The 27,246-nt window shown below is 42.3% G+C and overlaps 1 protein-coding gene and 1 pseudogene across 1 annotated transcript in view; one reads left to right on the forward strand and one right to left on the reverse strand.

The window, feature by feature from the left end:
- LOC138763910 (small ribosomal subunit protein eS8) overlaps positions 1-27,246 on the reverse strand; it is a 215,569-nt gene that overhangs the window by 157,434 nt on the left and 30,889 nt on the right. The window lies entirely within an intron of this gene.
- On the forward strand, positions 9,961-10,108 carry LOC138762787 (thymosin beta-12-like; annotated as a pseudogene).

The following is a 27,246-nucleotide window of genomic DNA, read 5'->3' on the forward strand; positions in this document are numbered from 1 at the left end:
TTGCGACAAACCTGCACGGGGCAACAATATTCTCAAAAGTGGACCTCGTACGAGGATATCACTAGATCATGGTGCATCCTTATGACATCGCTAAGATGGCCATCATCACTCCATTTGGGCTGTTTGATTTCCTGAGGATGCCATTCGGGCTCAAAAATACAGCACAGACATTCCAGCGACTGATGGATGCAGTGGACCGAGACCTGGACGGCATTTTCGTCTACCTTGACAATATCCTCGTGCAAGTAGAACCCGACAGGAACACCTTCAGCACATCTGAAATCAGTCAGCGCAGGTACTACCACCCTCCTGTGTGACGTGCCCACCGGACAGGCTCGACCCATTGTCCCAACGGCATGGAGGCGGCGTGTTTTTGACTCCATCCATGGGCTGGCACACCCATCCATCAGGACTATGGTCTGGCATGGATTGCAGAAACAAGTCTGGGGGTTGGCCAAGGTGTGCCAAACAACCAAAGTGCAGCGACACACCAAGGTCCCCCCACAGCCTTTTGAGCCAATGGAACGCAGGTTTGACCACATTCATGTGGACATAGTGGGACCCTTGCTAGTCTCTCAGGGTTTCTGCTACCTATTCACAGTGGTCGACCGCTTCACCCGGTGGCCAGACTAAAAATATAATAAATCAAAGTACATCTAAATGCATTTACTCCAAATATGGTAACCACTTATTAACAAAAAAAAGAATAATTGTCATGCAAAACATATGTAATTTTTTCCATGACAATACAAGCTTTCATTTCATTATCCCATCGCATTATGTTAATCACTCTCTTATCTTTTCATGTGATTGCTACACATTTTCGAGCTCTGGACAATGCTAGATATACAAATGCAATTTGAAATTTATCCAACCCCAATCCCTTTAAAGGAATCCCCCTGGCCGACACATCCACCAGGCCCTGTGCCAAAGTTCTCCTCTCGTCCTGGATTGCAAGATTCGGACTTCCACAGCACATCACTTCTGACCAAGGTGCACTGTTCACCTCCAGTTTGTGGACCGACATTGCCAACCTGTGGGGCGCTCAGCTACACTATACAATGGCATACCACCCGCAAGCCAACGGCATGGTGGAGCGTTTCCACAGGCACTTCAAGACCGCCCTCATGATGAGACTCAAGGTCCCCAACTGGGTGGACGAGCTACCATAGACTCTACTGGGGAGCCGAACAGCACTGAAAGAAGACCTCCATGCATCCTCCACTGAACTTGTCTACAGAGCCCCACTCACGGTTCCCGGTGATTTTGTTCCACAAGCCAGAGGACAGCAGGAGGAGACAACCACCTTCTTGGACAGGCTGCACGAAAAGGTCGGTAACCTGGCTCTGATACCACCCTCCAGACATGGACAAGTCAAGTCCAACATCCCCAAAGAACTCAAGGACTGTGAGTATGTGTTTGTACGCAAAGGACCCCACCATTCACCACTGCAGAAACCATATGGAGGTTCCTTTCAAGTTATCTGGAACAATGGAGCCACCTTTGAGCTGGACATCAGTGGTAAACCAACAGTCTTCAGTACAGATAGACTCAAGCCTGCCCACACAGACCCAGCAGAACCCGTGGAGACACCAACACCTCGATGTAGAGGCAGACCACAAAAGACTTTGGGGACTATACCTACGGACACTATAGACTGTAACACCAGTTCTGGGGGGGGAGGGGTCATGTGGCAGCCCTGTGGTGAATGTCTGCCAACCTGCCTGTCTCCCCCCCTGCTCTGGCGAGCCATGCTGTACTAACATTGGCTGTGCATTATCTCTACTGTTAAGGACACTCCCCTTGGATATAACTGTATATGCATCTATTGTCTTTCATTATTGTACCATGAGTTTCTGCTAATAAAAGCCATGATTATTGTTTGACCACATCGTCTTTGTCTACTTCATCAACTGGCACTTCAGGCCCACAATTGCGGAGATCAGGACAGCACATCGCGCAGCAGCAGATGCGGGCAGAGATTGCTAAAGCGACTCCCAAGACAATGAACTGGCGGGGGTAGAAGCTGAGGCAGCATCAGACCAACAGCCCTAAAATGGCATTGGTCACGCTGCTCAGCTAACTCAGCAGAAACAGGCTGGGGAAGAAGGGCATTCATATGCATGGACGTTCCCGCCCGCTATTGTTATTCATACGGCTGACTCAGTCAATTAGCAAAAACAACGGGAACTTGAACAGTATAAAAGCAGCCTTTCCAGCCCTTATAAAGGAGTGAGCTTAACCTGCCACACTGTGTGTGTGTGTTTCTTTGTAGCGGTCGGCTACAATATATAAATGGAATTCAAAAATGTTTGACATCGTTAATAAAACATATTATTAGTATTTGGGATTTGTAGTTACAAAGGAAATGAATTACAAGTCTTGTTGAAAATGTCCCTTGCTCAGAACAGACACTTACAAATCCCATATGACAATAGACATATAGAAAATTGGTTCCGATCTGGGATTAAATATTTAGGAGTCTATTGTGAGCAAGAGGTATTTATGTCATTTGATCAATTTAAATTACATTTGGGATTTCACAAATGTGCATTCTTCTACTATCTTCAACTGAAATCTTTTTAAGGGACATATTGAGTCCAGAACTAATCTTGCCGCAGATTACTGGATTGGAGATTGTGATTCATGAGGAATTACAAAGAAACTTATTTCTAAATCGTATCTTCTACTTCAGGAGGAATCTCCATAATCTGGTTTGAATAAATCAAAAGAAAGATGGGAATCAGATTTGGGAACTGAAATTGATCCTTTTTGCAGGTCTGACATTTGTTGGGGCAGTATGAAGGATATAGTTAATGTTCTCTCTAGATTAGTAAATTATAAATTTATTAATCAATTATATTTAACATCTCTTCCCTTTTCATTCCATGAAATTCTCTTATTAATAAATCAATATTGGTTATGTCTTCTACTTTGTGTTTATTTTTGCTTTTCGAAGTTTTAACTTCTTTCAGTACCTCTTCTTCTAACTGTTGGTCTTCTTCTTCTTCTTCCTTCTCTTCACTGCTGATCTCTTGTGAGCCTGAATCATCTTCTTCTGTCGGCGTCTTTTCTTCCACGATGTCATCTCTCATGGGATATCAGCAGAGGCTCCCTCAACAGGCTCACTCTCCCAGGGAGTAGGTCGAACGCAAGGTCCCTGCTTCAAGCTTGCAGTAGACCTCAGATCTCTTCTGGTCTTTTCTTCACGTCGAGCTCCAGGTAAGGCTGCAGAGGCTTTTTTTTTCTTTGGAGGCATTTATTAAAATGTTGTGCAGTGCTTAAATGTACTTCAGAAGTTTTTATTATCTTAAAGCATTTCTTATTTGGTACTTTTTTGCCAGTTTCCCAGGAGGGTCAGGCTCCTACGTCCTAATCCTGCGGCAACACGTGCCCTCTTCAGACAATGAAGCTATAGATCACATCAACAGGAGGAGGAGGGAGGGAAACTCCAGTGATCCTCTCTGGCACTCTTATGGTCCTATGGATTGACCTCCTGCGGAACATTAATTCATGGTTCACTTTTGCTTGATGGCCAGCAGGATTTTGTGAACTTCATCACCTTGCATAGTCTATCCAAATGTCCAAGTTGCAGAATAAGAATGTTTCCAAAGAGGTAGATCCATCCATATCTCCATTTTTTGTTTGCATGAGTTGCAATGAATCAAATATTTACTGAGAGGGCAAGAAAGCTCACTAGAGGTCTTTGGCTATCCTGTGGCTAATTAGGGCTTTACCTCACTGAAAAATGGAAAATTTTTCATGACAGATTTTTTTTGAGAATTAGACTTCATGTCATCCTTCATTCGTAATAGTTAAGATGATGGATATTTTCTAAAAAGTGCAGTGTGCTAATTGCAAGATTCATATTGCACTTTTTCAACACGAGGTCACCAAGAGATGAGCATTATCTCTTGATAAATATGCTGCAGAGAGATAACTGCAAATATTGTTTAGGAATGTCAAGAATGCTCACTCCAGCTGCATGGAAGTTGCTGGATTGTCTGATAATATGGTGGCCAATGATCTTTTCCTGATCCCAGAGATCAGATTATATCAACGTGTTGTTAACAGTACAGCCAAAATAGAACAGTTATCATCAAAGGGGTTGTAGCTGCAGTTTGATTCCATTATTGTGCATCATAGCCATCTTGGCCTAGCTCTTGTCTTGCAAAGACGATCCCATGTGGTTACGCATGTTAATCTTGATTGTCTTGATAATGAGGATAACAACGTTTTTGTCATATGTACAAATGTACCAAAATTCTTACTTGCTGCAGGTGTGGAACACTCTCTGAGAAAATTAATAGACAAGACTTCTACGAGGTGTTAGGTCCAAGAGATTTCAAGTCATCAAGTTTTATTGTCTTCTAATTGTACAAGGACAACCCGACAAAACAGCATTCTCTGATCCTTGGTACAAAATCATAGACATACAGACAAAAAATACATACTGTATGCAGTACAAATATTTCATCGATACAAATAAATAAATAAATATTGTTTAATGAATATGAGAGCCTCAGATGATTAGAGAGAGCAGTTCCTTTGGTCGTTCAGCGTTCTCACTGTCCATGGGAAGAAGAAATTCCTCAGCCTGGTGGTGCTGGCTCTGATACTCCTGTATCTTTTCCCTGATAGAGAGCAGCTGACAATTGCTGTGTGCAGGGCGGAAGGGGTCTTCAGTGATTTTGCACGGCCTCTTTAGACAACGATCCTGGTAGATCACATCAATGTGGGGAAAGGAACTTAAGAGAGCAACACAATTTAATCCAAACAAGTATTTAGAGAAGAGGAAACTATGTGATGGAATATCATGAAATCAGTTTGGATGATTATGGTTGCATATGTGAATATCTGACAGTGTGTCTCAGATGTGAGATGTGGATAATACACTTAACTGTACTCACCATGGATGTTGGATGACCTACTGAGCATTTCCAAAATTTTTCTTTTTATTTAAACTCTTTCGTACAGCGGGTTCAGACACATTTGGCCAGATAACCCCTTTTGAGTTCTATGACACTGAATGTTTTAAAACAGTGGTCCACCCCGACACAATGGCCCCTCCTGCAACCAAGTCTCACCAATAGCAATAACATCATAATCCCATGTGCAAATCCACGCCATATGCTCATCTGCCTTTCCAACAATACTCCTTGCATTGAAATAAATATACCTGAGAACATTCATATCACGTACAAACCTTTTTGAAGTCCTCACATGACCTTTATTCTCCTCCACCTCACTTTCTGCTCTAACACTCTCATTCCCCTCCCCCTGAAAATCTAGTTTAAACCACGTGGAGCAGCAGTAGCAAACCAACCAGCAAGGATGCTAGTCCCCCTCCATTTCATGTGAAAACTTTCCCGTTGGAACAGGTCCCACCTTCCCTGGAACAAAGCCCAATTATTCAGAGACATGAAGCCCTTCCTCCTGCACTATCTCTTTAGTCACGTATTTAGCTGAATTAATTTCCTATTTCTAGCCTCTCGAGCACGTAGCATGGGTAGCACTCCTGAAATCGTAACCCTGGGGGTCCTGTCCTTCAACTTTGCACCAAACTACCCACGTTATCGGTTCCTCTGTGGACCATGACATCTGGCCTGCTAACTCTACCTCCTGAGAATACTGAGAACTTGATCCAAGATATTGCGGACTCTTGCACCAGGGGAGCAACAGACTATCAGGGATTTTCGATCTCTCCCACAGAACCTCCTATCTGTCCCCCAAACTATCGAATCCCCTATCACTTCTGCTTTCCTCTTTTCCCTCCTTCACTTCTGAGCTGAGGGTCTAGTCTTGGTGCCAGATACATGACCACTACGACTTGTCCCTGGTAGGTCATCCCCACCAACAATATCCAAGATGGAATACTTATTGTTGATGGGAACGGCCACAGGTGTGCTCTGCCCTCTTTGTCTATTCCCCTTCCGTCTCCTGACAGTCACCCAGCTATCTGCTTTCTGACTTGTGGTGATGACTGTCTCCCTAAAGCTCCTCTCTATCACCCCCTCTGCCTCTCGAATAATCAGGAGTTCATCCAGCTATAGCTCCAATTCCCTAACTCGGTTTGTCAGGAGCTGAAGCTGGATGCACCTTTTGCAGGCATAGTCATCAGGGACAATTGTGCTGTCCCAGATGTCCCATATCCCACAATTGGAGCAATCCACTGCCCTTGCTGACTCCATTACCTATTCCTAATTCAATTAAAGGATTAAATTACTTTACCTGGCCTCATCTCACTGGAAGCAGGCTCGTTGAAGCCTCTCAAGCCAAAACCCCAAAGGTCCACTCACTCCTACACTGGGCCACTCACTCACTGGCTGCTCCTCTTCAGCTTCCCCTCCTTTTTTTGCCTCTGCCAATGAGCTCAAGTACTCACTCCCACAGATCAATACTCTGTTTAACCCTTCAGTTACCCTCCGCACTCTTTTTTTTAAAACAACTCACTCACCTAAGGCTGGTTCCCTACACTCATTGCTCTCCTGATCCTTCACTCCTCCTCTGTGATGGTCTTGAGATCACAATGGCCCCAGTCCCCACTCCGCGCTCTTTTTAAAACAGCTCACCCTCCTAGGCAATTGTACATTTTGGAGCAGCCAAAGAACTTCTTTCAGCAGATTTAATGGTTGAGACACTTTTTTAAAAAAGTTTTAGATTTCTTTTTCAATCTCCAAATCTCTTGCCTTTTAAGCTTTTCTTTCATACGATGAAAAGGAAGTTACTTTCCACACTTCACTGAATTTGCTGACATCTCATGTGTCACCTCTGAACTTTCTCTTGTTTATAAATAAACTACGATGTTTCCTGCTTGAGAGTATGGACACAGGCCATTTGGCTCAACCACTCCCCATGCTGTGGCTGCTGTTTGGTTCAAATCTCCTCTCGTCTTTTCTCAGCAAGGAAATGTTCCTTGTCAGCGGGTATGACCGCAGAACCCACCTCACTGACAAAAGGCAAAGGAGGAAAAACCCAACACCCAACCCCAACCCACCAATTTTCCCCTGCAGCCGCTGCAACCGTGTCTGCCTGTCCCGCATCGGACTTGTCAGCCACAAACGAGCCTGCAGCTGACGTGGACTTTTACCCCCTCCATAAATCTTCGTCCGCGAAGCCAAGCCAAAGATGACTGACAAACATGGCTTCAGACACTCTCTGTATTGTAGTCACTAGGTAGCAGGAATACAATTCCAGTTCATCCCCACCTCCCACTGCATTTTTCGTTGGTGCAACATCTGTGGAGACAGAAGTAGATTTAACATTTCAGATCAATCACCTGCTGAGAATATTCAGCATTTTCCTTTTTTATTTTAGATTTGCATAATTTGCATTTTTCTTCCTTATCCACATTGCTAGTCCAATGTGGAAGGGGAAAAGAAATTAGATTAAATAAATGTTGGCAAATTAATGGGAAGAGTACCCCCCCTCCCCCCCAACACAGGTACACTTAAAATATGTAATGAGATTAGGATAATGAGGAGATATACTTGTTGGACTAGAAATAAGCAAATTTCAAGATTGTTAAAGTGGAGGAAAGAGCGGTGATCTGATCAACTGATTCAAGGCTGGAAATCTTCAGACATAGAATGAATAAAGTAAAAATAAGCATTCCTGTCAGGCAAAAAATTAAATGTATCAAAGAACAGAATTGAAGCTAGAAAGAGAGAAATAAAAGACTGCAGATGTTGGAATCGGGAGAGAAAAAATGACCTGCTGGCAGAATCCATCAGGCCAGGCAATGTCTGTAGAGACAAAGGGATGGTGGCCTTTCGGGTTGAGTGCCTGTAACAGGACTGAGAGTGTAAAGGGAGGTGGGAGAGTCAAGGGCAAGGAGGCACAATTTCAGGATTGAAGGGCATCCACTTAGAGCAGAGTTATGGAGAAATTTATTTAGCCTGAGGAAGGTGAACCTGTGGAATTGCCACAGGTAGCCGTGGAGGCCCAGTCATTAGGTGTATTTAAGGCAGAGGATGATAGGTTCTTGATTAGCCAGTGGTTATGGGGAGAAGGCCGGGTAGTGGGGCTGAGTGGGAAAATGGATCAGCTCATGATTGAATGGTGGGGCTGAATAGTCTATTTCTGCTCCTATATCTTATGGTCCAGCCAACATGAAGAGGAGATAGGGGAAGGCGAAGCAAGTGCTGGCAAATGATTGTGCTGAAGTAACTATCCCTGTAAGCCCAACCATTTTCTTTCCACTCACATACCACTTTAAGTATTCCTTATGCCATAGGTGCTCTGTGATTAGTAAGGGATTTCTTAAGGTGGGATGTGGGTGGAAAGAAAAAGGTTGAAAACCACTGTTGTAATCGTACCTAATTGACTCATATGTGCACAGTTTCATAACTCCAAAGGAAATGGGCCAATTACAATTTTTCTCAAGCAAAATATTTCATTAACAATTGGGTCTAGAGCAATGATTCTCAACCTTCCCTTCCCACTCACATCCCACCTTAAGCAATCCCTTACTAATCTCAGAGCACTGATGGTATAGGGATTACTTAAAGTGGTATGTGAGTGGAAAGAAAAAAAATTGGGAACCACTGCACAGTCAAAGAGAAAGCAGGTATCAGTCAACAAGGTTATTTTACCATCAATGGTGAACACAGTTTAATGGCCATTTTAATATAGGCTGGGTTTTGAATAGGATGGAATTATTGCCAAAGTAAACTTGCCAAAATATGTCAGAAATTCCCAGAAGAGGTACAAAAGGAGAAAAGGTAACAAAGGGAGAAAGGGAGGGGGTAGGTTGTACTTACTGCTGAAACATGCTAGAGGTTATCATAAAGAATAGGAGTGTGATGGAAGGTGGTTTGAAAGAAGATAAGAAAGGCTACAAAACAAGAAATGAAGTTATAACTTAAAATCAAAAGTGATCTTTTATAAGGAAAAGGACTGTCAAGGAATGAATAGGACTAGTTAGGGAGGGGGAAGAAAGAATTTGGGGATACTAAATAAATATACTTTGTTTTGGATATTACACGTTTAGAGAGTGAGAAAACAGGCATACTTAAAAGTGATGCAGCTGCCCAGAGGGGAAGTCAAATTGTCACAGTCTTGGATGGCTGTTGTAAATTTAATTTTTTAAATATTAGACTTTCAGTACTGTAACAGGCCAATTCGGCTCTACGAGTCCATGCCGCCCATTTTACACCCCCATTAACCTACACCCTGGTATGCTTTTGAATGGTAGGAGGAAACTGGACCCCCCCCCCCCCCCTCACCTCCACCCTGGAGAAAACTCATGCAGACACAGGGAGAACGTACAAACTCCTTACAGACAGCACAGAATTTAAACCTATGTCCGGTCCCGATCACTGGCGCAGTAAAGGAGTTGTGCTAACCGGTCTGCCAACCTTTTGAAAAGGAAAAGATAGGAATTCTTGCTGCAGTTTTCAGTCCTGTTCAGAAAAGGAAATTGTGCTGATGTAACATAATTATCCCCAAAAACAGCCAAAGAGAAAACACTAGATGAAGATATTTGTGACATAATTTGTGAACACATTTTGAGGCTCGCTTTAACAAGCTGGACATTGGATAGTTTGAAATTGCTGCCAAAATAACCTTGGTGAAATATGTTAGAAATTCCTGGAAAAAGTTCAAAGGATATGGAGCTCTGAACTATTAAATGGATCTGGGTCAATGCTGTCTGAGGATTCAAACTGGAGGCCAATCAACTTCCCAGGGATGTAAATCTCCCTGATGGAACAGCTTCTCTAGTTTCCAGGCCACTGTTATATGCATTTCTATCATATGGGGGTGCTATAACCATCATTAAAGAAAAAAATACATGAGTAAGTAGCACTGAATGAAACAAGAAAGTCTACAGACACTGTAATTGTAGATACTACACAAAAGTGCTGGAGAAACGCTGCAGGTCCTGCAGCATCCATAGGAAGGAAAGATATGATTTGAATCTTTCGTGGATCAGGACAAAAATAACGGTTAATAGACACCATGTCAGACAAACCAGATCTTTGTGAAATCATAAGATTCAATAAGAAAAAACTGAAGCAGGTAGAAACCTCAAGAAAAAAAATCCTTTGCCAACAAAAGAGACGATTGAAGAGGAAAAGAAGCAAGAATCAACTTCATGAACGTGAAATGGAGGGGATGCAACGTTTGAATGTGCTTTTTTTTAAAGTTGACTGGTTTTAGTTTAAAATTCTTACAGCTAACTGTCTCATTGATGGGACTGGAACAGGGTTTGTTCGAGCAGTTGGGAGGGTTTAAACTATTTTGGCAGGGGGAGGGAATTCAAAATGAGAGGTCAGAGAATAGGATAGTAGAAATTACGACAGGGAGATAAATAAATAGTGAAGAGTTACACAATAACAACAGAAAGAAAAGTCAGGTGAGCAGGCAGGAGGAAGTGCTGTACAAAAAGAACACAGTACATTCAAATTCGGGATCGGGTTTAAGGGCACAATATCTAAATGCACGTAGCATTAGAAACAAAGTGGATGACCTGGTAGCTCAGATTCAGCTGAAAAAGTATGACATTATAGCCATTACTGAAATGAGGCTCAATGAGGAGGTGTGATTGGGTGTTAAATAACCTTGGTTACACACTCGATAGGAATGATAGGCAGGTGGGTAGAGGAGGAGGGGAGGTTCTGATGATCAAAAAAATGCCATTAAATCAATAGAAAGAAGGGACATAGGGTCAAAAGAGATAGAATCATTATGGGTTGAATTACAAAATGTCAAGGGTAAAAAGACCATATTAGCAGTTATATACAGGCCCCCAAACAGTAGTTAGGAAGTGGATAATGAGATACAGCAGGAAATCAGAGGGCATGCCACAAGGATTATATCAAAATAATTATGGGGGATTTTAGCATGGCAGGGGATTGGGAAAGACAGGAAAATTCTGGAAGCCAGGAGAGAGAGTCTGTAGAAAACCTAAGAGATAGCTTTTTTGAACAGCTTGTTGTCAAGCCCACCAGGGGATCTGCAGATTGGGTCATGTGCAATGAACCCGAGGTAGTTAGGGTGTTAAAGGTCATAGAACCTCGAGGAAGCAGCGATCATAACATGGTTGAATTTAATTTAAAATTTGAAGAGGAAAAAAATGATCAGATCTTTCAGTGGAATAAAGGAAATTACAGTGGTATGAGAAAGGAACTGGCTCAAGTAAACTGGGAAAGCAAACTCATTGGAGGATCAGAGCAGGACTGGAAGATATTTTTGCAAGTAATAAAAGGCAGGATAGATATATTCCAAGGAAAAAGAAATTTGTCCAAGGAAAGATGGTACCATTGTGGCTAACAAAAGAGGTGAAGGCTAAGATAAAAACAAAAGTGAGAGCATACAAGGAAGTTAAAATTAGTGGGAAATCAGAGGACTGGGATTCCTTTTGACAATTACAGAAAGAGAAAAAATGTCATTCGGAAAGAAAAGATGAGCTATGAAAGGAGATTAGCCAACAATATTAAAAACTAAGAGATTTTTCAAACATATAAGGATTAAAAGAGAGACACTTGTTGACATAGGACCGATAGAAATCGATGCTGGGGAAACTGTAAAGGTTTATAAAGAGATGGCAGAGGAACTTAATCAATATTTTGCATCTGTCTTCACCATGGAAGACATCAGTAATATCCTGAACAGTCAGAGGCTTCAGGGAGTAGAGTTAGATTCAGTTAGGGTTACTAGAGAAATTGTGCTAGACAAACTAAACGGATTAAAGATTGATAAATCTCCTGGGCCGGATGAGGTGCATCCATGGGTTTTGAAAGGGGTGGCTTTGGAGATTGTAGATCCATTGGCGATGATCTTACAGAAATCGAAAGACTCTGGAGAGATTCCAGAGGATTGGAAGGTCGCAAATGTGGTTCCTCTGTTTAAGAAAGGTGGGAAACAGAAAAAAGAAAACTATAGGCTGATTAGTCTGGCATCAGTAGTTGGGAAGATGTTCAAAAAACCTCAGCATGGTTTTTTAAAGGGTAGATCCTGCCTGACCAACTTATTAGAGTTTTTTGAAGAAATCTCAAGTAGGATAGATAAAGGAGAGGCTGTGGATGTTGTCTATTTAGATTTTCAAAAGGCTTTCGATAAGGTGCCGTATATTAGGCTGGTTAATAAGATGAGGGCCCATGGAATTACAGAGGAATTATTAAACTGGATAGAGAAGTGGCTGATAAGCAGGAAGCAAAGGGTTGAAATTAAGGGTTCCCATTCTGGATGGCTGCCTGTAACTAGTGGTGTTCCACAGGGGACGATATTGGGGCCGCTGCTGTTTACAATTTATATTAATGATTTGGATTGTGGTATAAATGGTTTTGTGGCCAAATTTTCAGCTGACACCAAGATAGGTGGAGGAGTAGGAAATGTAGTAGAAACCGTAAAGTTGCAGAAGGATGTAGACAGATTAGGAGACTGGGCAAAATTAAGGCAGATGAGATTCAACATAGAGAAATGTACAATTGTACAGTTCGGCAGTGGAAACAAACAGACAAAATACTGTTTGGATGGGGTGAAAATTCAGACCTCAGATGTGCAAAGGGACCTGGGTGTCCTCGTGCAGGGAAACCTAAAAGTTAATGACCAGGTGAAATTGGTAGTGAAGAAAGCGAATGCTATGTTGGCATTCATTTCAAGAGGAATAGTGTACAAGAGTAAAGAGGTGTTGATGAGGCTCTTTGGGGCACTGGTAAGACCCCATTTGGAGTATTGTGTGCAGTTTTGGGCTCCCTATCTGAGAAAGATGTTGTTGGAGAGGGTGCAGAGGAGATTTACTAGGATGATTCCTGAAAGGCAAGGGCTAACATATGAGGAGCGTTTGGCAGCTCTTGGGTTGTACTCATTGGAGTATAGGAGAATGAGAGGAGATCTCATAGAGGCTTTTTGTATTTTGAAAGGTTTAGATAGGGTGGATGTGGGTAAGATATTTCCCTTGGTGGGTGAATCAAGGACAAGGAAAATTAGAGGCTATCCATATAAAACAGAGATTAGAAAGAACTTCTTTAGCCAGAGGGTCATGGATCTGTGGAACTCGCTGTCGCATATAGCAGTGGAAGTGAGATCACTGGGGGTATTTAAACAAGAAATAGACAAGTATCTCATTAGTATGGTGAAAAGGCTGGAAATTGGAACTAATGTAGAGTAGCTTAGTGTAGATTTACGGAACAGACTCGATGGGCCTAGTGGCCACCTTCTGTTCCTTTGTCTTGTGATCTTGTGATAACTAATGTTCTGGGACTTAATCTTTCATTCCTTGACTGTTTTTTCCTCCTATAGATGGTATGGAACCTGTTGATTTTCTCCCGAACTTTGTACATAAATGAAATGGCATTGATGCATTGTAAATAAATATATTAATTTGATTGGATGGTAACTATAGAGAAAGACATTTGCCATTACATTTCCTGTATTATCCTGTATCAAGGCTGTGAAGGTGGACGAAGGCTGCAACAAACCCATCAGCTCCAATTGTCGTGGTTTCCATGACATTGGAACTAATTGGTTGATTTGTGAAGTATCATGTGCTTCTTGGAGTGCAACATCAAATTTTTTTTAAATTTTCTTTTCCTTTGGCTTGGCTTCGCGGATGAAGATTTATGGAGGGGTAATGTCCACGTCAGCTGCAGGCTCGTTTGTGGCTGACAAGTCCGATGCGGGACAGGCAGAAACGGTTGCAGCGGTTGCAAGGGAAAATTGGTTGGTTGGGGTTGGGTGTTGGGTTTTTCCTCCTTTGTCTTTTGTCAGTGAGGTGGGCTCTGAGGTCTTCTTCAAAGGAGGTTGCTGCCCGCCGAACTGTGAGGCACCAAGATGCACGGTTTGAGGCGATATCAGCCCACTGGCAGTGGTCAATGTGGCAGGCACCAAGAGCTTTCTTTAGGCAGTCCTTGTACCTCTTCTTTGGTGCTCCTCTGTCTCGGTGGCCAGTGGAGAGCTCGCCATATAACACGATCTTGGGAAGGCGATGGTCCTCCATTCTGGAGACGTGACCTACCCAGCCAAGTTTGATCTTCAGCAGCGTGGATTAGATGCTGTCGGCCTCTGCCATCTCGAGTACTTCGATGTTGGAGATGAAGTTGCTCCAATGAATGTTGAGGATGGAGCGGAGTCAATGCTGGTGGAAGCGTTCTAGGAGCCGTAGGTGATGCCAGTAGAGGACCCATGATTCGGAGTCGAACAGGAGTGTGGGTATGACAACGGCTCTGTATACACTAATCTTTATGAGGTTTTTCAGTTGGTTGTTTTTCCAGACTCTTTTGTGTAGTCCTCCAAAGGTGCTATTTGCCTTGGCGAATCTGTTGTCTATCTCGTTGTCGATCCTTGCATCCGATGAAATGGTGCAGCCAAGATAGGTAAACTGGTTGACCGTTTTGAGTTTTGTGTGCCCGATGGAGATGTGGGGGGGCTGGTAGTCATGGTGGGGAGCTGGCTGATGGAGGACCTCAGTTTTCTTCAGGCTGACTTCCAGGCCAAACATTTTGGCAGTTTCCGCAAAACAGGACGTCAAGCGCTGAAGAGCTGGCTCTGAATGGGTAACTAAAGCGGCATCTTCGCTTGATAGATTAACGGAATGAAGGCCATCATCCTCTACCTCGATGGATAGCCACGTAATGACCACATAATAAATAATATATTTGAAAAAGAAAAAAATTGAACAAAGTAACTGCAAACTTCTCTTCCGAATGCTGCCGCCTTGTTGATAATACTAAATCTCTCTCTGTATGCTTCTATAACTCGAGGTGAAGAATGGCACTGACACTTCCAACATCCATCTCGTCTCACAGTGATTAGCATAGCAGTGAGTGTAATGCGTTTATAGTACCAGCAACCCGCGTTTGAATTTGGCGCTAAGGAGTTTGAACGTTCTCCCTGCATCTGCATGGGTTTCCTTCTGTTGCTCTGGTTTCCTCCAACCATCCAGGACATACAGGGTGGTAGGTTAATTTGGGTGTAATTGGGCAGCATGGATGTAAATGGGCGGAATTAGCTTCTACAATGCTGCAAATAAAAAATTTAAAGCCAAAGCTAAGGGGAAGGGTTCTTGCTCGGATAGTACCATGGGCTTTTCTCATGGGCTTCTGGGGTTTCTTGATTATGTCACCATCAGAGGAGGGGAAATATATACGTTTGTTAAAAGAAGAAAATCACTCTACTGTATAAGTAATCAAATGGGTCTAATGATAGAACTGAATATGTACAAATATAAATATGGATAGAATGTTAAAATTTATCAGTTACAATATTAACAGGATAAACAGATCCATAAAGAGGAAAGGAATTTCGGCACACTTAAAAAAGGTTTTCCTACAAGAGGCGCACCTTACAAAATTGGAACACAATAAGTTAAAAAGGGACTGGGTGGGACAAGTCAGATCCTCATCTTTTAACACAACGCAAGAGGAGTGGCAATTTTAATAAATAAAAATACACCAGTGTTGGTCGAAGACACATTTATTGATCCAGCAGGAAAGTTTGTAATGGCACATTGTCAGATATATACAGAATCCTGGATGCTCATGAATATTTATGCTCCAAATTTTGATGATGAATCCTTTATACAAAATGTCTTCTTAAAAACAGTAGAGGGTGGACAAAATGTACTGATTGGAGGAAATTTTAATTTTTTCTTGGATCCTATCCTTGATAGATCAGCAAGGAGAGTGGCAAAGGCAAAAGCTGCGATGAAAAGATTTCATGAAAGATTTAAATCTGATAGATGTATGGAGTCAGTTACACTGCACGATAAACGATTACTCATTCTATTCAAAGATTCATGACTCCTACACAAAAATAGATTTGCTCTTAATGTCTGCATAATTGAAAAATTGAGTGGTTGAAACAGAATACTTTACTATTCTACTCTCTAATCACTCACTTTGACTTTAACAATAACAATGTCCTTAGAAGCAAGTGAATGTATACAGATGTCATCTTAATCTTACACTATTGAGGACAGACTTCTGTAATTTTATCAGAGAACAAATAGAATTGTTTTGTGAAACAAACAAACTCTCTACTAATGATAGTTTCCTAATATGGGATACATTAAAAGCTTACTTGAGGGGACAGATAATTTTATATATGGAAAAATATGGCCTGGAGAAAGAAATAACAGTATTGGAAAAAGAATATCAGGAAATGGGTTTGAAAGAAAAATACAACACTTTGGTCAAGAAAAAATGAAATATAATCCTTTACTAATATAAAAGTTGAAACAGAAGTACTATGAATTGGGAGATAGAGCATAGAAAGTTTTGAGGTAGCAATTAAAAGCAGCGGAGACATTAAGGATAATAAATATAATTCAAAAAGAGAGGGATAAATTAACATATAATCAGAAAAATCAATGATACTGATAAACAATACTATATTAAGCTACATGAATCCAACTTGAGATGGGACTCTACTGAAATAGATGAATTTTTCTTGCCGATTGAACTGCCAAAATTGGAAGACAGAGATTAGATGCCTCCTTTCCTAGTGAAGAGGTCAATAAAGCCTTGAATATATTACAGGCCAAATAAGTAATCAGCAGAGGATGGTTTCCCACCTGAATTTTATAGATAATTTAAAGATCTTTTGATACCTCTCCCTATGGAGGCATTGGATTGGGTGATGGAAACTAAGACTCTTCCAGATTCCTTCTCAACAGCTATCATTACGGTACTACCAAAAAAAAAACCCAGAGACCTACAAAAACCATTTTCGTACAGACCTATCTCCTTGTTAAATGCAGATTACAAAATTTTGGCAAAAGCATTAGCCAATAGACTAGGGGAATATTTACCTAAAGTGATCAATTCAGACCAGGTTGGGTTTGTTAAAAAAAAGACAAACTGCAGATAATCTATACAGACTATTTAATATAATTCATTTGGCTAAGTCTAAAGAAAATCCAAGTATAGTATAGGCATTCAACTGATTAGAGTGGCCATTCCTATTCAAAGTGCTAGAAAAGTTTGGAGTGGGCCAAACATTTATTGATTGGATGAAATCTCTATATCATAAACTACAAACCAAAATTACAACCAATGGCCAAAGGTCATCAGTTTCCTTTGAGTAGATCCACTAGACAGGGGTTCCCACAGTCTCCAGGCCTCTTTGTCTTGGTGATCAAACCATTAGTAGAAATTATAAGGAGGGATCTAGATATAAAGGGATTCGGAGTTGGACGGGAAGAACATAAAATCAATTTATTTGCAGATGATGTGCTGCTCTACTTATCAGACCCGGCTGAATCTTTGAATAAACTACAGACCACACTGGAAAAATATGGGAGAGTTTCAGGATATAAAATTAATTTGGAAAATAGGTGAAATTATGCCATTAACAAATTTTGACTATAAAAGATACCAGAAAGAAAATTGGTTTAAATAGAAAATGGATGGAATGAAATATTTTGGAATAATAGTAGATAATAATGTACAAAATTTATACAAACTTAATTATCTCACCTTGCTTAGAAAAAATAGAGGACTTACAAAGATGGAGAAATCTGCCTATTACTTTAATTGAAGGGTTAATTGTCTGAAAATGAATGTGATACCAAGACTGCAATATTGATGCAACCTTTGTTGCTTAAAAACTTTTAAAAGATACTTAGTGGTTATATAAGAACATTTCTGTGGAATAACAAAGTGCCTGGGATCACTATGGGAAAAATTAATGTGGGAATATAGGCTGGGAGGATTAAGATTACCAGATTAAAAAAAAAATTATTTAGCAGCTCAGGTGAGGTTCCTTTCATCCTTTTTCGAAGAAGGGAATTCTCTCTCATGGATCCAATTGGGATTACTTACAAAGAGAGAGAGAATACAGTGATTTGATTTATAAATGTAATGTTAAATTAATAACAAAAATGATGAACCCATACTAATACATATGATTAAAATTTGGCATGAGATGGATGAGAGAGTCTTGGAAAAAAAGGTGTGGATTTCAACAAAAGCACCAGGAGGCAAAAATGAACTATTGCCCATAAACTTTGGCAATAGAATTTTAAATATTTGGCTCGAGAAAGTAATTAAATATATTCAACATTACCTTGAAGAAGGGATACTTATGTCCTTTGAACAATTAAAGCAGAAATATAATCTGTCAAATGGAACCTTCCACTGCTTTCTTCATTTGAGGTCAATCTTGCGAGAGAGGTGGGGTCCCTCAAAGGCCTAAACTTCAAGTAACAAAGTGGAGGGGATGCTTCAACTGAGGAACATACCTGAATTTATAACTAGGATGTATTCTGCTCTCCAAGGCAAAAGTGTTAAGCCTACTAGGGTTGAGAGAGAGGTGGGAGTCAGATCTAGGAGTTACAATACCAGAGGAATGCTGGTCTGACTGCTGTTTGGATTAACGATTAATGCGAGATATGGATTAGTTCAATATAATTTTTTACATTAATTATATCTCACCACAAAAACTATATAAATCAAAATCTTAAATATCTGAAATGTGCTTTAGATGTGGTATCAAAATTGGAACCCTTATTCATTCTACTTGGTCCAGGCTCTCCCACTGGCAGTTACCTCAAGGCTCTGAGAAAGGACAAGAATTTTCAGTAAGTGTGTTACCTGTCGTCCTTCAATTGTACAGAATGACACAAAAGGACTTTTGGATCCTGAATGTGTCTGTCTGTAAGGATGTTAGTAAATCATCCTCTACCATTATTCTGCTGATCACATTCTGCTTCCTGGGAGGGGAGTAAGTGAGAACACCAGAAAGGAAGTTAAAGGTTTTAAGATATACCGGGAGCAGCAAACACCAGAGAATATCTGTACAAAGTGAGGGGACGAAAGTTTAGGGGAGACATCAGGGGTTAGTTTTTTTTACACAGACAATAGTGGACACTTGGAATGCATTGCCAGGGGTGGTGGTGGAGGCTGGTTCAATAAAGACTTTTAAAAGACTCTTAGACATGGGTACAAGAAAAATAGAGGGATATGGGTGTAAGGTAGGGAAGGTTCAGTTTGCTGAGAAGGTTTCTATCGGTCGGCACAACATCGTGGGCTGAAGGATCTACTGTGCTTCAATGTTCTATCTATATGACTGCAAAACATATTCAGCAGATTAAAAAAAAACCTGATTCAAGATCACAGATGGATCAGTTGGCTTGCCATGATACAGCGTGCAGTATGTTATCTGAAGTTGGAAAATCTGATATTAAAGATGCCTTTACAGTGCCAGAGATCAGGACTGGGGTCAAATCCCACACTGTCTGTAAGGAGTTTGTGCGCTTTCCCTGTATGGGTTTTCCTTGGGGGCTCCGGTTTCCTGTCACTCTTCGAAACGTACCATGGGTGTAGGTTAATTGGGTGCAAATTGGGCAGAATGGACACGTGGGCCTAAATGGCCTGTAACTGTACTGCATGTCTGTATGTCTAAATTTAAAATTTAAATCTGAAAGGCTGCAATCTGTCCAGATGAAAGATAAAATATTGTTTATTGAGCCTCAATGGGTCTTTATTCTTTCTTTGGCTTGGCTTCGCGGACGAAGATTTATGGAGGGGGTAAAAAGTCCACGTCAGCTGCAGGCTCGTTTGTGGCTGACAAGTCCGATGCAGGACAGGCAGACACGGTTGCAGCGGTTGCAGGGGAAAATTGGTTGGTTGGGGTTGGGTGTTGGGTTTTTCCTCCTTTGCCTTTTGTCAGTGAGGTGGGCTCTGCGGTCTTCTTCAAAGGAGGTTGCTGCCTGCCAAACTGTGAGGCGCCAAGATGCACGGTTTGAGGTGTTATCAGCCCACTGGCGGTGGTCAATGTGGCAGGCACCAAGAGATTTCTTTAGGCAGTCCTTGTACCTTTTCTTTGGTGCACCTCTGTCACGGTGGCCAGTGGAGAGCTCGCCATATAACACGATCTTGGGAAGGCGATGGTCCTCCATTCTGGAGATGTGACCCATCCAGCGCAGCTGGATCTTCAGCAGCGTGGACTCGATGCTGTCGACCTCTGCCATCTCGAGTACTTCGACGTTAGGGATGAAAGCGCTCCAATGGATGTTGAGGATGGAGCGGAGACAACGCTGGTGGAAGCGTTCTAGGAGCCGTAGGTGGTGCCGGTAGAGGACCCATGATTCGGAGCCGAACAGGAGTGTGGGTATGACAACGGCTCTGTATACGCTTATCTTTGTGAGGTTTTTCAGTTGGTTGTTTTTCCAGACTCTTTTGTGTAGTCTTCCAAAGGCGCTATTTGCCTTGGCGAGTCTGTTGTCTATCTCATTGTCGATCCTTGCATCTGATGAAATGGTGCAGCCGAGATAGGTAAACTCGTTGACCGTTTTGAGTTTTGTGTGCCCGATGGAGATGTGGGGGTGCTGGTAGTCATGGTGGGGAGCTGGCTGATGGAGGACCTCAGTTTTCTTCAGGCTGACTTCCAGGCCAAACATTTTGGCAGTTTCCGCAAAGCAGGACGTCAAGCGCTGAAGAGCTGGCTCTGAATGGGCAACTAAAGCGGCATCGTCTGCAAAGAGTAGTTCACGGACAAGTTTCTCTTGTGTCTTGGTGTGAGCTTGCAGGCGCCTCAGATTGAAGAGACTGCCATCCGTGCGGTGCCGGATGTAAACAGCGTCTTCATTGTTGGGGTCTTTCATGGCTTGGTTCAGCATCATGCTGAAGAAGATTGAAAAGAGGGTTGGTGCGAGAACACAGCCTTGCTTCACGCCATTGTTAATGGAGAAGGGTTCAGAGAGCTCAGGCCACAGATAGGTCAGAGTGGGAGTGAGAGGGAGAATTAAAATTAAGTGTGCCAGGAAGCTCAGGGCTGCTCCTGGCAATGGATCTCAGATGCTCTGCAAAGTGATGCAGTCTGCTTCTGGTTTCTCCAATATAGAGGACCGCTTTATCAAAATGAATGCAATAAACGAGATTGAGAAAAGCACACGTATGTATAATTGCTGTTTATCTGGAAGGATAATTGAGTGGGAGTGAAAGAGATGTAAGGACAGATAATATATGGGAAAATGTAACAAGGGGTCTGGTTGGCTGGAACAAAGAGTTAACCAGGGAGTTGTGAAGGAATGCTGAAAGGGATCGGAAAGATATGTCTGTCGGCGGAATTATTTTGAACCTGTGGAAATTGTAAAAGTTGATCTGTTGAATGTGGAGGCTGGACTGTCGTAAATATATCCTTGTCCTATCTAGGACAGAGAAGGGGTGAGAGTAGAAGTGCTGGGAATAGATGAGATGCAGTCAAGGACTCTGTTAATTATGGTGCAGGAGAAGCCATGATCCAGGAAGTTATTTCAGAGGCACTTGTGTGGAAAGTTCAGGCAGGATCTGTGGAAAGATAAGCAGAGTTAACATTTCAGATGAAGATCTTCATCAGTATTGGGAAGCAGTGCCTTATGGTAGAGGTCCCCTGCTTCCATGATGGTACACTAGAGGATCAATCACTGCTTTTCCAACCTTGCTTTCTGCCAATCAGGCAGAGACCTCTGCCTCCATCAAGTCAAGTTTAGTCAAGTTTATTCTCATCTGATTGCACAACCCAATGAAACAGCATTCTCCGGTTCTCAGGGCACATCATGCAGACATAAAACTGATTGTAACAGTATAACCTGATGAAACAGCCTTCTCTGGTCCACAGTACAAAAACAATGCAGCGCCCAGAAAGGCATATCACACATATAGACAAACAATACATAGACTCAGAACCTATATACATGCCTTAAATACATATATTAAAAATAAATATTATTAATAAATAGTAGAGTTATGGGGAGTTGTTTTAACAGTTCAGCAGTCATTTAGTAGTCTCACTGCCCATAGGAAGAAGATGTTTCTCAGCCTGGTGGAATACTCTATGAGGTGACTGAGGAGGTTCAGTATTTCACCGAAGACTCTCGAAAACTTTGACAGGTGTACCATGATGAGCATTCTGGTTGGTCGCACCGCTGCCTGTCTGCTCAGGACAAGAAATAAACTCCAGAGGGTTGTTAACTCGGCCTGTGACATCAAAGGCACCAGACCTCACTCCATCAAGGTAAGCTACAAGAGGCAGTGTTTCAAGAAAGCAGCCTCTATCCTCAAGGACCCCCACCACCGAGGCCATGCCCTCTGCTACCATCAGGAAATAAGTACCTGAGCTTGAAGATGTGCACTTGGTGGCACAAGGACAAATCCTTCCCTGCTACCAACCGATTACTAAATGATTAATGAAGCAAAGACACAGCCTTACATTGACTTTTTGTGCAATACTTTTATTTATTTTTGTAAGGTGGTTTATATGAATGTTTTCACTTTGATGTTGCTGCAAAACAACTCATTTTGTAACTTGTTCATGACCATAAATTCTGATTCTGATACACCTATATCTCTTTTCTGACGGGAGTAGCTGGAAGGTGCTGTGTGAGGGTGGTATGGGACCTGATGAGTGCAAGCTCTTTTTCAACAACGATCCCAGTAAATCCCTTCAATGGCAGGGGAGTGGGGATGTGGGAAGAGGGAGACCTCAGTCATCCTCTCTGGCACTTTTATGTGGATTGGGTTCCGAGCCGATGCTTTACAGCAACCCTACCACACTATGATGCAGCTGGTCAGGACACTTTCAATAGAGCTCCTACATAAAGTTGCCAAGGTGTGCAGCCAAGGTTCCATCCATTACTTTGACTGCTAGATTTGCCATTTGTGTATTGCAAATCATTTGCATGTTAAATCAATCTTACAGGTCTGTACTAAAAAAGCTTGTACTCCGTGATGAAATTTCTAGGTCACAATATTCTGCTTATTGTTTTTCTTTCATGAATAAGGGGGTTCCCTTTTGAAGTATCTTTGAATTCCAAATGAAGCACTTTTTCCCCAGTATCTCAACTACTCTCATGCGGACTCCAGGACATTTCTTCGTTTGGCCTTTAATGCACAATGCGTATCCTTGAAAGGAGAATAAAGAATGGACATTTCCTGTTGCTGAAGGTGTTGGCTCTATAAAGTAAAATTACTACAGTTTGTTGACAACAAAAATATCTACTGAGATCCTGAAATAAATATGATCTCAAGCATTTGAATGTGGAAGGAGTGAAGAATTTTAAAATGTCAACTCTATACAATAAAACCCCAGAATTCAAACAAACGTCAAAAAAAATATTAAAAATTTTAAAATAAATAAGAATAAAATAATAGGTTAAAAATATGTACATTTAAAATTGTAAAAGTAAATGTTCTTGGAAGTAACACAGAAACTTTGGGTGAAGGTGTGAGAAAATATTCCTCCAGTGGAGTGCCCTGGTCAAACTTGGGCCTTCTTGGTTCGGGCTGTGAGTCGGAGGAGGTGGCGACTGGAGTTCGGGTGACTATCTGGAGGAGGAGGAACTTGGAGAGAGTGACGGGCAGGTAAGCCGTTAAATTCCAGTGCTTACTGGGGCTTGGGCCTACTTGGTTCGGGCTGTGAGTCGGAGGAGACGGCGACTGGAGTTCGGGCGACTATCTGGAGGAGGAGGAGCTTGGAGAGAGTGAAGGGGTTAATTGGCCAAGGGGCCGATATAAGGAGGGTAAGTATAAGGGAGCAGCCCAGTGAGTGAGTGGCACAGTAAAGGAGTGGGTCTTCGAGGCTTTGGCTCGAGGGACTTCGGTGAGTAGAGGCTGTGGACGAGCATGCTGGATGAAAGGTAAGACATTCACAGTTAATTTAATATATATCTGTTTATTTTTTACTTTGTAGGGTGTGAGGAGAAGGAGGAAGGATGAGTGTGAGGGCAGTTTTCTGTTCTCAGTGTCACATGTGGGAAGTCATGGAGTCTTCACGTCTCCCGGACGTCCACATGTGCACAAAGTGGGCTGAGCTGCAGCGACTAAGGGACCAAGTCAGGGAACTTGAGCTGCAGCTTGATGACCTCACCCTGGTTATGGAGAATGAGGCTATCACGGACAAGGAGTGTGGCTTGAAGGACCGGGTCAAGAACTTGAGCTGAAGCTCGATGACCTTACTCTGGTTAGGGAGAATGAGGCTATTGTAGACAAGATCTACAGGCAGGTGGTTGCACAGGGGCCATGGGAGGAGGGGCAGTGGGTTACCGTTAGGAGGTGGAAAGGGAGGGGTCAGGTTCATGTGCAAGCACCCGTGTCTGAAATCTTCAGAAATCAGTACTCCACCTTGAGTACTGAGGAGAGGGATAGTCAGACTATGGTGGACAGAGGTGTGATGTCAACCTCTGTGACCCAGAAAGGTAGGGATAAATGGAAAAGGGTGATAGTTATAGGGGATTCAATTGTTAGGAGGACAGACAGAGGTTTTTGTGGATACGATAAGGAAAACCGGATGGTGGTTTGCCTCCCTGGTGCCAGGGTCTGGGATGTGACTATGCGCATTCAGAACATCCTAAAAGGGGAGGGTGAGGAGCCTGAGGTTGTGGTACATGTTGGTATCAATGATGTTGGAAGGAAGGAGGAAGTGGTCCTGCAGAATGAGTATAGGGAGTTGGGTAGGGAGCTTAAAAGGAGGACCAATAAGGGAGTAATCTCTGGATTGCTTCCTGTGCCACGTGACAGTGAGGGCAGAAATAGAATTAGGTGGAGGTTAAACACGTGGCTAAAGGGGTGGAGTAAGAGACAGGATTTCAAGTTCTTGGACCACTGGGACCTTTTTTTGGGGAAGATGGGACCTATACTGTAATGATGGGTTACATCTTAATCCCAGAGGGAAATGCCTCCTGGCGGAGGCATTTGCTAGGGCTGTCAAGGGGAGGGTTTAAACTAGTATGGTTGGGGACAGGGTTTCAAGTTAGCCAAGACAGCAGGGTGAGGGTTAGTAGGCTAAGAAAAGAGACAAGTTTGAATAATTTGAGGGAGGAAAAGCAGGAAGTAGTAAAAAGATGTAGTGAAAATTGTGAGAATGGAAGAGAGGAGGATATGCAGAAGGTAGAATGTAGGAGATCCCTGAGATGTATTTATTTTAATGTGAGGAATGTAGTAAGGAAGCTGGATGAGCTAAAGGTGTGGATTAACATGTGGCATTATGATGTTGTGGCCATTAGCGAGATGTGGTTGAAGGAAGGTTGTGACTGGCAGTTGAATGTTCCAATATTTTGCTGTGTTAGATGTAACAGGTGGATTAAGAGGGGGAGGTGTGGCATTACTTGTCAGGGAGGATATTACAGCAGTGCTGAGGCAAGGTAGACTGGAGGGCTCATCGAGGGAGGCAATGTGGGTAGAGCTGAAAAATAAGAAGGGTGAGGTTACTCTAATGGGGGTATATTATAAGCCTCCAAATGGGGATAGGGAACTAGAAGAGCAAATGTGCAAGGAAATAGGTGAGATGTGCAGTAGAAATAGGGTGGTGTTGGTTGGGGATTTCAAATTTCTAAATATAAATTGGGAAACGCAGTCAGTAAAAGGGCAGGATGGCTTTGGATTTATGCATTGTGTTCAGGATTGCTTTTTGCGGCAATATGTTGAGACGTCAACTAGAGGGGGAGCAGTGTTATGTTGTTTGGGAATGTAATGGGGCAGGTGATGGAGGTAAGTGTTGGAGAGAACTTCAGATCCAGTGATCATGGGTCCATTAGGTCGGGTCCAAGTTGAAGGTGTTTGAGTGGGGGGAAGGCCAGATTTGGGGAAATGAAAAGGGATTTGCAGAGAGTTGGTGGACTGATCTTTTTGCCGGAAATGATGTGGAGGAAATTTGGGGGGCATTTAGGGGTGAGATTTTGAGAGTACAGGATCTTTATGTTCCAGTCAGGCCAAAGGGGAAGACTAAATGTTCAAGGGATCCTTGGTTTTCTGGTGAAATTAAGAAGTTGGTTCGGGGCAAGAGGGAGGCCTATGCGAAATATAAAAAACAAGGGATTGAGGAGATGTATGGTCATTACTTAGATTGCAGGAAGAACCTTAAGAGGGAAATTAGAAAGGCAAAAAGAAGGTATGAGGAGTCCATAGCTAATAAGGTGAAGGTGAATCTTAAGGGTTTTTACAGATATGTTAACAGTAAAAGAAGGGTTAAGGATAGAATAGGTCCACTGGATGATGGGACCGGTGAACTATGTCAGGAACCGTATGAGATGGGAGAAATATTGAACAATTTTTTCTCGTCCGTATTCATGAGGGAAAGGGACATTGGGATATGAGATAAGAGAGGCAGAGGGCTTAGTTATGGAAAGGATAGGGATTAGTAAAGCGAGAGTTTTGGAGCTTCTAGGGTCAATTAAGGTGGATAAGTCTCCTGGTCCTGATGGGATTTTTCCCAGGACTTTAAGGGAGGTCAGGGAACAAATAGTGGGGCCACTGACAGTGATTTTTCAAAGATCACTGGAGGAGAGGGTGGTACCACAGGATTGGAGGGTTGCAAATATTGTTCCATTGTTCAAAAAAGGCAGTAGGTGTAGGCTAAGTAATTATTGGCCAGTAAGTTTGACTTCGGTGATGGGGAAGGTTATGGAGGGTATTCTTCAAGATAGTATATACGCATGTCTGGATAGGCAGGGATTGATTCGGGGCATCTAGCATGGGTTTGTAAAAGGAAAGTCATGTTTGACGAACCTTGTTGAGATTTTTGAGAAAGTGACAAAAAAGGTGGATGTAGGTAGAGCGGTCGATGTGATCTGTTTGGATTTTAGTAAGGCTTTTGATAAGGTTCCACATGGAAGGTTAATAAGTAAGGTTCAGTTACTAGGAATTAGTAGAGAGATTGTGACATGGGTTCAGAGGTGGCTAGAAGATAGACAGTAGAGAGTCATGGTGGACAACTGTCTGTCAGGTTGGAAGCCTGTGACAAGCGGGGTGCCTCAGGGATCGGTGCTGGGTCCCTCGTTGTTTATCATTTATATTAATGATTTAGAGGAGGGTGTAGTTAACTGGGTAAGCAAATATGCGGATGATACGAAAAGCGGGGGAGTGGTGGATAGTGAGGTAGATTTTTTTGGATTACAGAAGGATTTGGTTTGTTTGGAAGAGTGGGCTCATTCAATGTAGACAAGTGATGGGGAAGTGATGCATTTCAGTAAAAATAACCAGAATAGTTAAGGGGAGGGCTAAGGCTAGGTTTGGAGTACTGTGCTCAGTTCTGGTCTCCAAATTATAGAAAGGATATAGATAAGGTGGAGAGGGTGCAAAGAAGGTTTACAAGGATGTTGCCTCGTTTACAGCATCTGGATTACAGGGAGAGATTAAGGAGACTGGGACTTTATTCATTGGAATGTAGATGAATGAGAAGGGACTTGATAGAGGTATTTAAAATGTTGAAAGGAATAGATAGAGTAGACATAAATGGACTCTTTCCCCTGAGGGCAGGCGAGGTTGGAACAAGAGGGCATGAGTTAAGGGTAAGGGGCAACATTTTAGGAGAAATATTAAAGGTGGC

This window comes from Narcine bancroftii, chromosome 5 (assembly GCF_036971445.1).
Source record: "Narcine bancroftii isolate sNarBan1 chromosome 5, sNarBan1.hap1, whole genome shotgun sequence".
NCBI lineage: Eukaryota > Metazoa > Chordata > Chondrichthyes > Torpediniformes > Narcinidae > Narcine > Narcine bancroftii.